The following is a 12,649-nucleotide window of genomic DNA, read 5'->3' as shown; positions in this document are numbered from 1 at the left end:
ACTTTGTGTACATTCCGAGGATAGAGGAGACTGTTCTAATAGAAATTAAAAGTCCAGAAAGAAAAGCCTTATATGATTTTTTTTTAATTTTATTTTATTTTTAAACTTTACATAATTGTATTAGTTTTGCCAAATATCAAAATGAATCCGCCACAGGTATACATGTAAATCTTGCATATAAAAGATAAATAAAAGTAAAAATACCATGAACAAAATTATCATGTTGGGAAATATATTTTTAATCCATGTGACAGATAAAAGGTATATACACATATATATAATAAATGAAGAGTAACTTTGCAATTGAAAACAGAAAGACAACCCAAGGGGAAATGGCTTGAATAGAAAATTCACAGAAGAGCAAATTCCAGTGGTCAGTGAACGTATGAAGAGGTCATCAGTTTTCCTATTAGTCTGAGAAGGTCAGTAGCTCATCCCACATCCCCCTGCACAGTTCGTGTCCTAGCTCCACTCATAGAGCATTCATGAACCAGGTGCCCACCACTGATTTGCTCAGGACGTTCCTCCCAGCTTGGTAAGTAGAAAATGAATGGGAGAAGCAACTGTAGTGACAGGTGTTCCTATTTGGAATTCTGAACACATTGTTTTTTTCAAAAAGGTAGGCTTGTACACTGAAGTCACACACTAGAGTGTTCTTCCATCCAGATGACTTAATATACTTGCATGTTTTACCCGGGCTTCCTCCGTATTGTTTTCATGGAAAAGTATATACTGATTCATTATCAACTTCTGAACACAATACATTGATTCCTAAACCAAGAACGTGCTGTACAACTGAAGTTTTGGCTTAGGAAGAAAGTAAAAAAAAAAATTAGAGTTTGTATTTCAGTGGGGTTATGAAAGGGAACCTGCCACTTTTAAATCATCAAAGATCAAAGCCAAAGATCATCCTTGTCTTGGAACCATAGGCGTGGAGAGGGAAAAGCACCTTCCTAGATAGGCAGACACTGTTGCTTATGTTCATTCTGTCCTGATGGTTGGTTTTCAATTCAGGATGAATTCCAGGCATGGTAGGAGCATGGCACAGTGTTTCTGATTTAGTGTAGGGATGAAATATAAACCAAATAAAGGAAATTTTAACCCTGTGATCCATACTTTTTTGGGGGGTTTTCCCTGGTGGCCCAGATGGTTAAAGAATCTGCCTGTAATGCTGGAGACCCAGGTTCAATCCCTGGGCTGGGAAGATCCCTTGGAGAAAGAAATGGCAATCCACTCCAGTATTCTTGCCTAGAGAACCCCATGGACAGAGGAGCCTGGTGGGCTACAGGGGTCCGTGGGGTCATGAAGAGTCGAACATGACTGAGCTAGTAACAAACATATACCCATACTTTTACTAAGGTTTATTCCTCCTTCTTGGACTCTTGACAATGTTGTTCTCAGCTTTGTTTCATAGGCCACTGTGTTGCCTTCTTTCTGCCTCTGTGTAACCTTACGGATGGGAGATTTCTGAGATCCTCCAAATCCATTTTATAGATGAGGAAGACAGACATCTGGGCTTGTGAAAATGCTCACTCAGTCAACAGCTGGTGAGTTCCAGAGCCAGAAATTGTTGTCGTTCAGTCACCAAGTCGTGTCTGACTCCTTGCGAACCCACGTCACCAGGCTTCCCTATTCCTCACCATCTCCCGGAGTTTGCCCAAGTTCCTGTCCGTTGGATTGGTGATGCCATCCAACCATCTCACCCTCTGTCACCCCTTCTGTCTTCAATCTTTCCCAGCATCACAGTCTTTTCTAATGAGTCAGCTCTTCACATCAGGTGGCCAAAGTATTGGAGCTTCAGCTACAGCATCAGTCCTTTCAAGGAGTATTCAGGGTTGATTTCCTTTAAAATTGACTAGTTCGATCTCCTTGCTTTCCAAGGGACTCTCAAGAGTCTTCTCCAGCAACACAGTTCGAAAGCATCAGTTCTTCAGTGCTCTGCCTTCTGTATTGTTCAGCTCTCACATCCATAGATGACTACTGGAAAGACCGTAGACTTGACTACATGGACCTTTGCTGACAGAGGGATGTCTCTGCTTTTTAACACACTGTCTAGGTGTGTCACAGCTCTCCTTCCAAGAAGCAATCATCTTCTAATTTCACCTCTGCGGTCACCATCCGCAGTGATTTTAGAGCTCAAGAGGAAGATATCTGTCACTGCTTCTACCTTTTCCCCTTCTATTTGCATGAAGTGAAGGGAGAGGATGCCATGATCTGTTTTTTTTAATATTGAGTTTTAAGCCAGCTTTTTCACTCTCCTCCTTTACCCTCATCAAGAGGCTCTTTAGTTCCTCTTCACTTTCTGCCATTAGTGTGGTATCATCTGCATATCTGAGGCTGTTGATACTTCTCCCAGCAATCTTATTCCAGCTTGTAACTCATCCACCCTGGCGTTTCACGTGATGTGCTCTGTGTATAAGTTAAATAAACAGGGTGACAATAAACAGCCTGTTGTACTCCTTTCTCAATCATGAACCAGTCAGTTGTTCTATACAGTGTTGTAACTGTTGCTTCTTGATGCACATACAGGTTTCTCAGGAGACTGGTAAGATGGTCTGGTATTCCCATTTCTTTTAGTGTTTTCCACAGTTTTTTATGATCCACATAGTCAGAAGCTTTAGCGTAGTCAATGAAAGAGAGATAAATGTTTTTCTGGAATTCTCTTGCTTTCTTTATAATCAATTGAATGTTGGAAATTTGATCTCTGGTTCCTCCGCCTTTTTAAAATCCAACTTGAATGTCTGGAAGTTCTCGGTTCACGTAATACTGAAGCCTAGCTTGGAGGCTTTTACTTACTAGCATGGGAGATGAGTGCAATTGTCTTGTGGTTTGAACATTCTTTAATACTGCCTTTCTTGGGAACTGGGACGAGGATTGACCTTTTCTGGTCCTGTGGTCACTGCTGAGTTTTCCAAATTTGTTAACAGATTGAATGCAGTACTTTAACAGCATCATCTTTTGGGATTTGAAATAGCTCTGTTGGAATCCTGTCACCTCACTAGCTTTACTGGCAGCAGTGCTTCCTAAGGCCCACTTGACTTCATCCTCCACAGTGTCTGGCTCTGAGTGAGAGACTTCACCATCGTGCTTATCCAGGTCACTCAGATCTTTTCTGTACAGTTCTTCTGTGTGTCCTTTCCATCTCTTCTTGATAACTTCGGCACCTGCATCTATTAGGTTCTTTACCATTTCTGTGCTTTATTGTGCCCATCTTTGGAAGAAATGTTCCTTTGACGTTTCCAATTTCCTTAGAGAGATCTCTAGCCTTACCCTTTCTGTTTTGCAAGAAATAGAGTCAAAGCCTGTCATTTTTCTACTCTACTCTTTCACCTTCTAGCTTCCATGACTAAACCAAACCATCCTAAGAAAACCATAATAAAAGCCTTGAATATGCTTGAAACCTTGAAGTAAACGTAGATAGGTTAGAGAGGTCATAAAAAGGACAAAACATAAAAGGAAAAAAATTGAATTTCATCAAAATCAAAGCTTTTACTTATGAAAAAATACCTTTCAGAAAATGAAAAGGCAAGCTGCATTTTACATATTTTTGCATATTTATGTATGTGTGCATGTGACAAGTATATGTACCATTATATATATATGTATATTTGACATATGCATACATATATGCCCATATATATATATGTTGTATATGTCAAATGACTCATATCTAGAATATATAAAGAGCTCCTATAAATCAGTAACAAGACTATCAATGCAATTTAAAAATGGACAAAATTCTTATAACAGAAACTATGCAGATGATACACAAATGTCTAATGAACACATGAAAAAGTGCTCAACGTCATTAAGCCATCAGGGAACTGAAAATTAAAAGTTCAGTGAAATACTACCACTCACCCACTAGAAACTGAAATTAAAAACATTCACAGCACTAAATATCAGTGAAGATGTGGAACAAATGAATTCTCATACATTGTTGATGGGAGTGTAAAATGTAAAATGGCAAGATTTGTTTAGAAACTGGCAATTTCTTATGTGAAGTTGAAAATAACATCTTCCCTTTTTTTCCCAGCAATTGATTTCCTAAGTATTTACATAAAACAAATGAAACTTTATTTTCATAGTGACTTTATTCATAATGGGCCCAAACTAGAATGACCAAGTGAAATTATGTAACAAATTGTAGTATATTCATGCAATAGATGGATCTTCCTGGTATTTGAGCTGGTAAAGAATCTGCCTGCAACACAGGAGACCCCAGTTTGATTCCTGGGTTGGGACGATCTACTGGAGAAGGGATAAGCTACCCACTCCAGTATTCTTGGGCTTCCCTTGTGGCTCAGCTGGTAAAGGATCCACCTGCAATATGGGAGACCTGGGTTCCATCCCTGGGTTGGGAAGATCCCCTGGAGAAGGGAAAGGCTACCCACTCCAGTATTCTGGCCTGGAGAATTCCATGGACTGTATAATCCATGGGATTGCAGTGTTGGACATGACTAAGCTACTTTTACATGCAATAGGACACAGCTTGGTAATAACAAAAATGAATTACTGGTACAAGCAACAGTGAGGAAGAACTGAAAAATATTCCACTAAGTGAAAGGATTCAGAGCAGATACTGCATGACTGTTTATATTAAGAGTAAGAACAAAAAAAACCTCATCTGTAGCAAAAAGAAATCAGAACAGTGGTTGCCTGTGAAGATGGGATTGACTGTATGGGATACAGGAAGGAACATTTTGGGCATGAGGGAGATGTACCATATTTGGTTTGGGTTCATGGCAGATATCTGTTAAAACTCACTGAAGTATCCATTTGAAATTTGTGTATTTCACTGCATGTAGAATTTACCTAAGCAGTGACAATTTTTAAATTGTTGTTGTTGTTCAGTAGCCAAGTCTTCTCCAACTCTTCGCGACCACATGGACTATAGCAGTCCAGGCCTCCCTGTCCCTCACTATCTCCTGGGGTTCCCCAAGTTCATTCCATTGAATGGGTGATGCTATCCAGCCATCTCATCCTCTGCCACTCTCCTCTCCTTTTGCCTTCAGTCTCAAAACCCCAAAACTAGACATTTCAAACAACTGTAGTTGAATATGGAAAGTTTGGGGTTTGCTTTCTCCTTTCTTCCTGCTTCAGCCGTTTCATTTGATCCTGGGACTGTCATATTGTCTCCACTGAACCACAACCACAGTCCTCTTAAAAACCACCTCTGCTGCCAATCTACTGCAGTGTTTTGCTGAATAAAGACATTTTGATCATTAAAATTATAGCATTCCCAACCTATCCAGGCTTCCCTGGTAGCTCAATCAGTAAAGAACCCACCTGCCAATGCAGAAGACTCAGGTTTGATCCCTGGATTTGGAAAATCTCCTGGAGAAGGAAATGGCAACCCACTCCAGTATTCTTGCCTGGAGAATCGCAGGGACAGAGGAGCCTAGTGGGCTATTGTCCACAGGGTTGCAAAGAGCCAGACAGGACAGAGCGACTAACACTAATCTGTAACACACTAACCTATCCAGGACTGTGCTGAGGGAGAAAATGAAGAGTTGGTAGCACATGGTTAGAACCATGCCTTTCAAATATTTTCATCCATTTCTAAATAGGAAAAAAAAAAAGCCCAACTTTAATTCTTGGATATAGATTGCATTTTTGGACAGTTTTATTGTTGGAATTCACTAAAATGATAAATAATTTAAAAGTATTTCCCTATATTGTGTGTTCCAGATAGGTCAAAAGAATTAAATTCATATTTCTTCAATGTAGGTCATGGAAGATGCACATATTATTTTAGAATATCACTGACTGATCTGATCTGAATAGCATGTAAAAGCAGTATTAATAACTCTGTTGATTGCAATACTAATTGTGTCTCTCTCTGGACTATTTTATCCTGCTCTCAAAGTGAAAGGAAATACATCCATTTTTTCTTACTCTTCTTATTTTTATTTTGTTTATTTGCATTTTTTGCATTTTGAAAATCAATTAAACAGTCAAGCATGTTGGAAATTGTGAAAGAGGAGAATTTGAGAGCCAAGAGCAAAACGCTTTTAAAGACTGAGATTTCGTTTAGTCTTGGATGCCATTATAGTGAATAATGGGAACTGATCCTAGACTTCAAAAGAAATATGACCATATGGTCTTACCATTCAGCACTTAATGCTGCTATGAATTTCCAGTTCTACCCCAACTTTTCATTTCCCCAGTGTTCCCCCTCACCTCTGTCATCTTACAAAAACGAAAGGAATCTGAAACCCTTTTTCACGTTTTCTGAAATACTTCCTGGTGCTGAGAAAAACCTTTTCTTTATGAGAGTAGGGTTTCATAAAGAAAGACAAAAACCTGAAACATTCATCAGATCCCCTAGGCTAATTACTGCGTCTCCAAAGTTTTTTATTCCTTTTAAATATGAACTCCTTAAAATGATTCGTTTAGAGATCAACATGATTAATCCTTCTCAGTCACTACAAATGTCAGCGGTGGGATTAAAGGATTTAGACGGCCATGTTTACTCAACCTTAAATTTCTGTACTTAAAGACATGAGTTAAATAGCTCTAGTTTATCATTGTTTCATGCGAATGTTTTCCTCTTTAGTTCCCTCCTTTAGCTCCCCTGCCTAACTGATTGTTAACTAATTTTGGCTGTTAAGTAGGTAAGTGCCTCTTTCAGGCTTGGCAACCAACCTGCTTTATAGATTACCTGCCAGAAGGTGTGAGTAGATAGACATAGCTTATAGCCCTCCTCCGGACACAGTGGGGGTAATCCTCTCCCCCTGCCTCAGCCTTTATTGGTCTGATGTCCTGAGCCCCAGATTACTGCTAAACTTGTATCCGGTTCCTTGCCATGTTGCCAATTTTGGATCCACATTGTGAGTCAACATGGTGCCGCTTCAGTCACAATTATTAAACACCTGCTGCTTCACGCCAAACCGCACACATATTTACACCAGCACCTACTGCAATCTGATTATCAGATACTAGCAGATATGTTGTAGGCATATTATCATTCATTGTTGGGTCTTGAGTTGTTCTAAAGAAATAATTACTAAGTGAAAAATAAAAAGCAAATTCATTTTCAGAACACTTTTGAGAAAAAAAAATTAAGTTTACAGTTATCAACCTCATTCCAAATGGTTGCTAATGTCAGAATTGCACTGTTTTGCATTGGGAATCTAAATCCTTCATGGTACCTGCTAAGATGCTCTTTCTTTGTAAGTCAGCAGACACACAACCTAACTTTTCTCCTTTGAGCCACTAAACCTTCTCTTCACCATCCATATGTTTGTCTTCCCCTGGAGGCTTCACAAATCTTATCTTCAAGAAACTGTGTATTCTCTGGGGCCCTTCATGCTAATCCTGCTTTTCCCTGCTTGCAAGTATGCTAGGGGTTTTCCCTTCTCAGCGTCTCATCAAGTTCCCTGTCCAGTCTCAACCGCACACTTCCAGTGACAGAGGTGCCGTTCACAGCTGAGTTGTGGATGAACACTGACGGAGTAGCCGGCCAGGGCTTCCATTAGACCCGTGTTCTGAGTTATAAACAGGCTGTGTCATGGTCATTTCCTCTATCCCCTAGAAATTCGAGACTATCATTACATGTTCTAGATGTTAATGTCATGAATAGGCAAACTGAGAAAGTGATGAATACCATTGAAGATATTTATGTTTTATAGTCAGTAAAATGGGGAGGGAAAGTTAAGATATTTAGTGGGATTTTAAGTTAATTTTTCAAATGTATTAATAGTTTTGGGTAGGGTTTTGTACATAAAGGTTTATACCCTCATTGAAATCTCTGTTGCATGTTCAAGGATGGGTATTCTGTTCACATAGTGACAAATTTAACATAAGGAAGTTTGGAGTGTCCCATAAAATACGCATTAGAACTCAAAGGGAAAAAAAGTTCCATGCGTTTGTTTTATTCCGTGATCTTACCAGTTTACAAACACAGCAAGGGAACTCCAGATAAGAGAGTGACACAAGCCCACCTGTTTCAAATGAGAAATGTTTGTCTAATTTGTAGATCTGTGTTATGGCTCCATGCTGAGGATGGTCGCTCCATATCTGAGAATGGATAATTCTGTCCAAACTAACAACAACCAAGGAAAATGCTTAAAGACAGTTATAGGTTATCGTATCTCTGTGTATTACATTTATATTGATTCTTCTCTCCATTTCCTATGCTCAGTTTTGGGGCTTGTTACTACAGAAAAAAAAAAAAAGATGCTCATTCTCCTTTAAAAAAAAGCCTATCTATGATGAAGGGAAGCACTGAAGTAAAAGAAAAACATTGCTCCCATATTTCTTACAGCTTCATTTCTTTACAGTAAATGAGGAAGGATTTTTAAAACCCAGCTTCTCCAAGAAGAAGCTGATTAATTTCTAATTATTGAATAAGAGCTGTCAAACAGGAAATCAAGAAAATATGTCTTTTTTAAGAAAATACTTTCATTTTTCTTTCTTGTTGTTAATACAAATTATCAGGGGAAATAAAAATTCAAAACTATAAAATAGGAAATTACTGATTTCCTTCACAGCTCTTTCTGTATGATCCAACATCAAAGTTATACAGCCCTTCTCACCTTCATTCATGCTCCAGACCATACGCATTTATTTAATTTGTTGATTCTCTTTCTTAGTTTCCAAAAATGGGATCATATTTATGCACACTACTTTGCAACTTGTACTTTTTTACTTAAAATATATATAATAGGCTTCCCTCCCGGAACAGAAGATATAGGTCCAAACCCGCTCTTTCTGCTAGCCATGTAGTCTTCCATGAAAGGAATATATAACTTGTTTAGCCATTCCCTTTCTGGTAAATATTCCAGTTATTTTAATTTTGGCAACAACATCATAAAGGAAATTATTTGTACATATATGTTTAAGATTAGCTGATTTTATTTCTCTAGGATATAGTCTCAAAGGTAGACTTTATGAGCTAAAGAGTATTTTAATAGAAAAATACATTTGAAAATTAAAGCAGTATATTAGAAGACAAAGAAAAAAATAATAGAATAAAGTAATAATGAATTTGTGTAGCAGACCTACCGAATCCACAGCTTTCTAAGAGAACATGCTGCTTGGCTCCAATACAAATTTTATTACCAATGACCTATAGTCCATCTCCTCATTGCACGTTTGCTGTATGGTGTACACACTTGCAGTGTGGTGTAAAAGAAAACCAACAGATAGTAACAAGAGTTGCTGAAGTTATATAGAAACTGGAACCCTCACACACTGGTGCTGGGACAGGAACATGGTGCTGCCACTGTGGAAAGCAGTCTAGAAGTTCCTGAAAAGGTTAGACATAGAACTACATGCAAGATGACCAGCAATGCCTCTCACAGGTGTATACACAAGAGAAATGAAAACATGGTATTCCATAGTAGCATTTTCATAATAGCCAAAAAAAAAAAAAAATGGAAAAACTCATATCTCCATTCACTGTTGAACAGAGAGAGAAAACGTGCTGTATCCATACAATGGAATATTGTTTGACCGTAAGAAGTGAGTACTGACGCATGCTATAATACGTGTGGATCTTGAAAACACTATGTCAAATGGAAACAGCCAGTTGCTGAAGTCTACGTTATTATAGGGCCCCTTTTCTTTGAAATGCCCAGAATAGGCACTTCTGTAGTAAGAGAAAATGTTTTAGTACTTGCCTGGGGTTGGAGGAAGTGGTGGGTTAAGAGGAGAAATAGGTGACCGATAATTGGTACAAAGGGTGATAAAAATATTATAAAATGGATCGTGATGATAGTTGCACACCACCACGTGCTTACTGAAAACTCTTGACTTGTACACTTTACATAGGTTCATTGTACAGTTTGTGGGTTAGTATCTCAATAAAGCAGTTTTGGAAAAAAGAACAAGCAGATGAAAGAGAAAAGGGACAACTCTAGACATTGGAGCATCTAGACATAAGCAGGGAGAGAATACACGAGTTCCCAAGTTAGGCCCCCCGCCCCCAGGTTCTGCAGTCACCACAGATGACTGAGGCTAGCTCCTCATGTAGAGTTGTTTTCTTGTCAACGCACTCAGACCCAGCAGATGACTTAGCTATTGATGACCATCCCCGCATTGCAGCTTTGAAACATCCCTTCTTGGGCTTCCCTGGTGGCTCAGTGGTAAAGACTCTGCCTGCCAATGCAAGAAACATGGGTTTGATCCCTGGCCCAGGAAGATCCCACATGCCACGGAACAATTAAGCCCATGCATCGCAACTATTGAGCCTGTGCACTAGAGTCCAGGGGCTGCAACTGCTAACACCTGGATGCCTAGAGTGTGTGCTCAGCAACGAGAGAAGCCAGCTGCGCACCGCAACTAGAGAGGAGCCTTCACTTGCCACAACTAGAGAAAAGCCCGCTTCGCGGCGAAAACCAAAGCATAGTCAAAAATAGATAAGTAAATGAATAAATTGTTTTAAAAAAGAAAAACCCCTTCTTGCTCAGATTAGGTTATAGACACCATGTAAGAAAAAGGCCATTTTGCAAGCCCCTGTTCCTTTATTACAGAGATGCCTCTGCTTGGCGCCAGCCTCATAGGACTTTGTTTTCACATAGCCCTTTCTACTTTGTCACATGCCCTCACTCATTTTTCAAAATGTGAACCTTTTTTTTTAATGATGCAACTTGCCTGGACTGTTTATTCAGTTTTTCTTTTATAGATTTTTCAAATTTATGAGTGTCATAAAACAAAAATGCCTAATCTAGTCCAAGCTAACCTTGCCTTTTAATCACAAGAAATTTCATCCTCAGATACACTTTATTCTTGCTGCAATTTATTATTTTGGGACTGTTTCAAATTGTAATGGGAAACTCTGTGGTTGGCCTTGCTGATCAAGGTTATCAAAATTCAATGTGCAGGAGATAAATACTGATTTCATCAGACTCAGCCAAAAAGAATTAATATAAAGACTCAGAGGGCAAAGAAAGAAATTGAAGTAATGGTATTAGAACCATTGCAGAGAACACAATCTGAAAAAACAAAAAAGCATGGAAAATAAGAATAAAGGTATCCTTGTTTCTTTTAGGTTATTTGAAGCCAAAGATGACTTTAAGCAAGATGGTCATGTTTTTAGTCTGGTTCCAGAGCATCTTTGCTGCCTTTCTCTGCCTGTCTCTTTCCATTTCTCTGCATTCACTGAAAGTCTTGCCTGAACAACTGCATCTGAGCCCCAAACTCCCAGCTCCATGGTACCTCAGCCAACTGCCTCTTCTCCCGATCAGAAATCCTTCTTTTCCTCCATCTTCCTTCTGTTTGTCGAAAGTGGCTGTGCTTTCCATTAGTATATCCCATCTTGCTAAACATTGCTCACCTGTAGGAAAAAAAATAATAGCTTAATTTATTCTGATTTAATAACTAGAACTCCCCAGATATGTTTGCATTAAAATGAGGGATCCTACAAGCAAGACTCCTTAACCTAAAGGAGAATCAACAATAATGGAATTTGAAGCACTGGGTACAAAGAGTTTTGATTGAAGGAAAAGTCAACTTTGGTGGTGATGTGGCTCTTCTAAAATTATTTGAAAGCAGTCCTCTCCCTCCCCTCAAATTATACATTTCTCTGTCAATATTACATTTGTCCAGATGTTTATTTTTTGTCATTTTCATTATGCTCCCCTTTATGCTGGTTTCATTTACGTAAAGCATCACTTTTAAATGTTTAAAATTTTTAATTTTTAGAATTTTTTAAATTGAAAAATTCTTTAATTCTGTAATGCTTGGCAATTTTTCAAAAGATTCACATATATAATTCCATAATAACCCTTTTTTTGTCCCCTCTTACTTACGTTGTCCCTCCCCTCTTTCCCTCTCTCCACTGGTAACCACTAGTTTGTATTCTGTAGCGGTGAATCTGCTGCTTTTTTGCTTTATTCACCAGTTTGTTGAATTTTGTAGATTCCAAGTGTGATATCATACAGTATTCGTCTTTCTCTGTTTGACTTATTTCACTTAGCGTAATGCCCTTCGAGTCTGTCCATGTTGCTGCATATGGAAAAATTTAATTTTTTTATCGTTGAATATTATTCCATTGCATATATATGAATAAGTGTCTATATATATATATATATATGTATGCAAGCTTATATACTGCAGCTTCTTTAATCATTGATCTGTTAATGGACACTTAGGTTGCTTCATACTTTGGCAATTGTAAATACGTTGCTATGAATATTGAGATGCATGTATAGTTTTGAATTGATATTTTTTCTTAGTATATACCCAGGAGTAGAATTGCTGGGTCATATGGAGTTCTATTTGTTGTTTTTTGAGAAATCTCTGTATTATTTTCCACAGTGGCTGGCCAATTTACATTCCCCCCAACAATATAGGAGAGGCTTTTTTTCCCCTCCTACATCCTAACATTTGTTACTTGTGTTATTTGTGATGACAGCCATTCTGACAGGTGTGAGGAGGTATCTCATTGTAGTTTTGGTTTGCATTTCCCTGATGTTTAGCAAGGTTAAACATCTTTGGCCATGTGCATTTCCTTGTTATAAAAAATGACTATTCAGTTCTAGCCATTTTTAAATCAGGTTTTTTTTTTTTTTTTTTTGATGTCAAATTGTTTTGAGCTGTTTATATATGTTGGAAATTAATTCCTTATTGGTCATATCATTTGCAAGGAACTTCTCCCATTCATTAGGTTGTCTTTGTTTGGTGGATGGATTCCTTTGCTCAA

At 38.3% G+C, this 12,649-nt stretch overlaps 1 protein-coding gene across 1 annotated transcript in view; it reads left to right on the top strand.

The window, feature by feature from the left end:
* Window positions 1-12,649, top strand: part of TENM3 (teneurin transmembrane protein 3) — a 622,438-nt gene that overhangs the window by 178,196 nt on the left and 431,593 nt on the right.

Source organism: Bos mutus, chromosome 27, assembly GCF_027580195.1.
Source record: "Bos mutus isolate GX-2022 chromosome 27, NWIPB_WYAK_1.1, whole genome shotgun sequence".
Lineage (NCBI taxonomy): Eukaryota > Metazoa > Chordata > Mammalia > Artiodactyla > Bovidae > Bos > Bos mutus.
The sequence above is the reverse complement of the archived record's forward strand: the minus strand, read 5'-3'. Positions and strand labels throughout refer to the sequence as shown.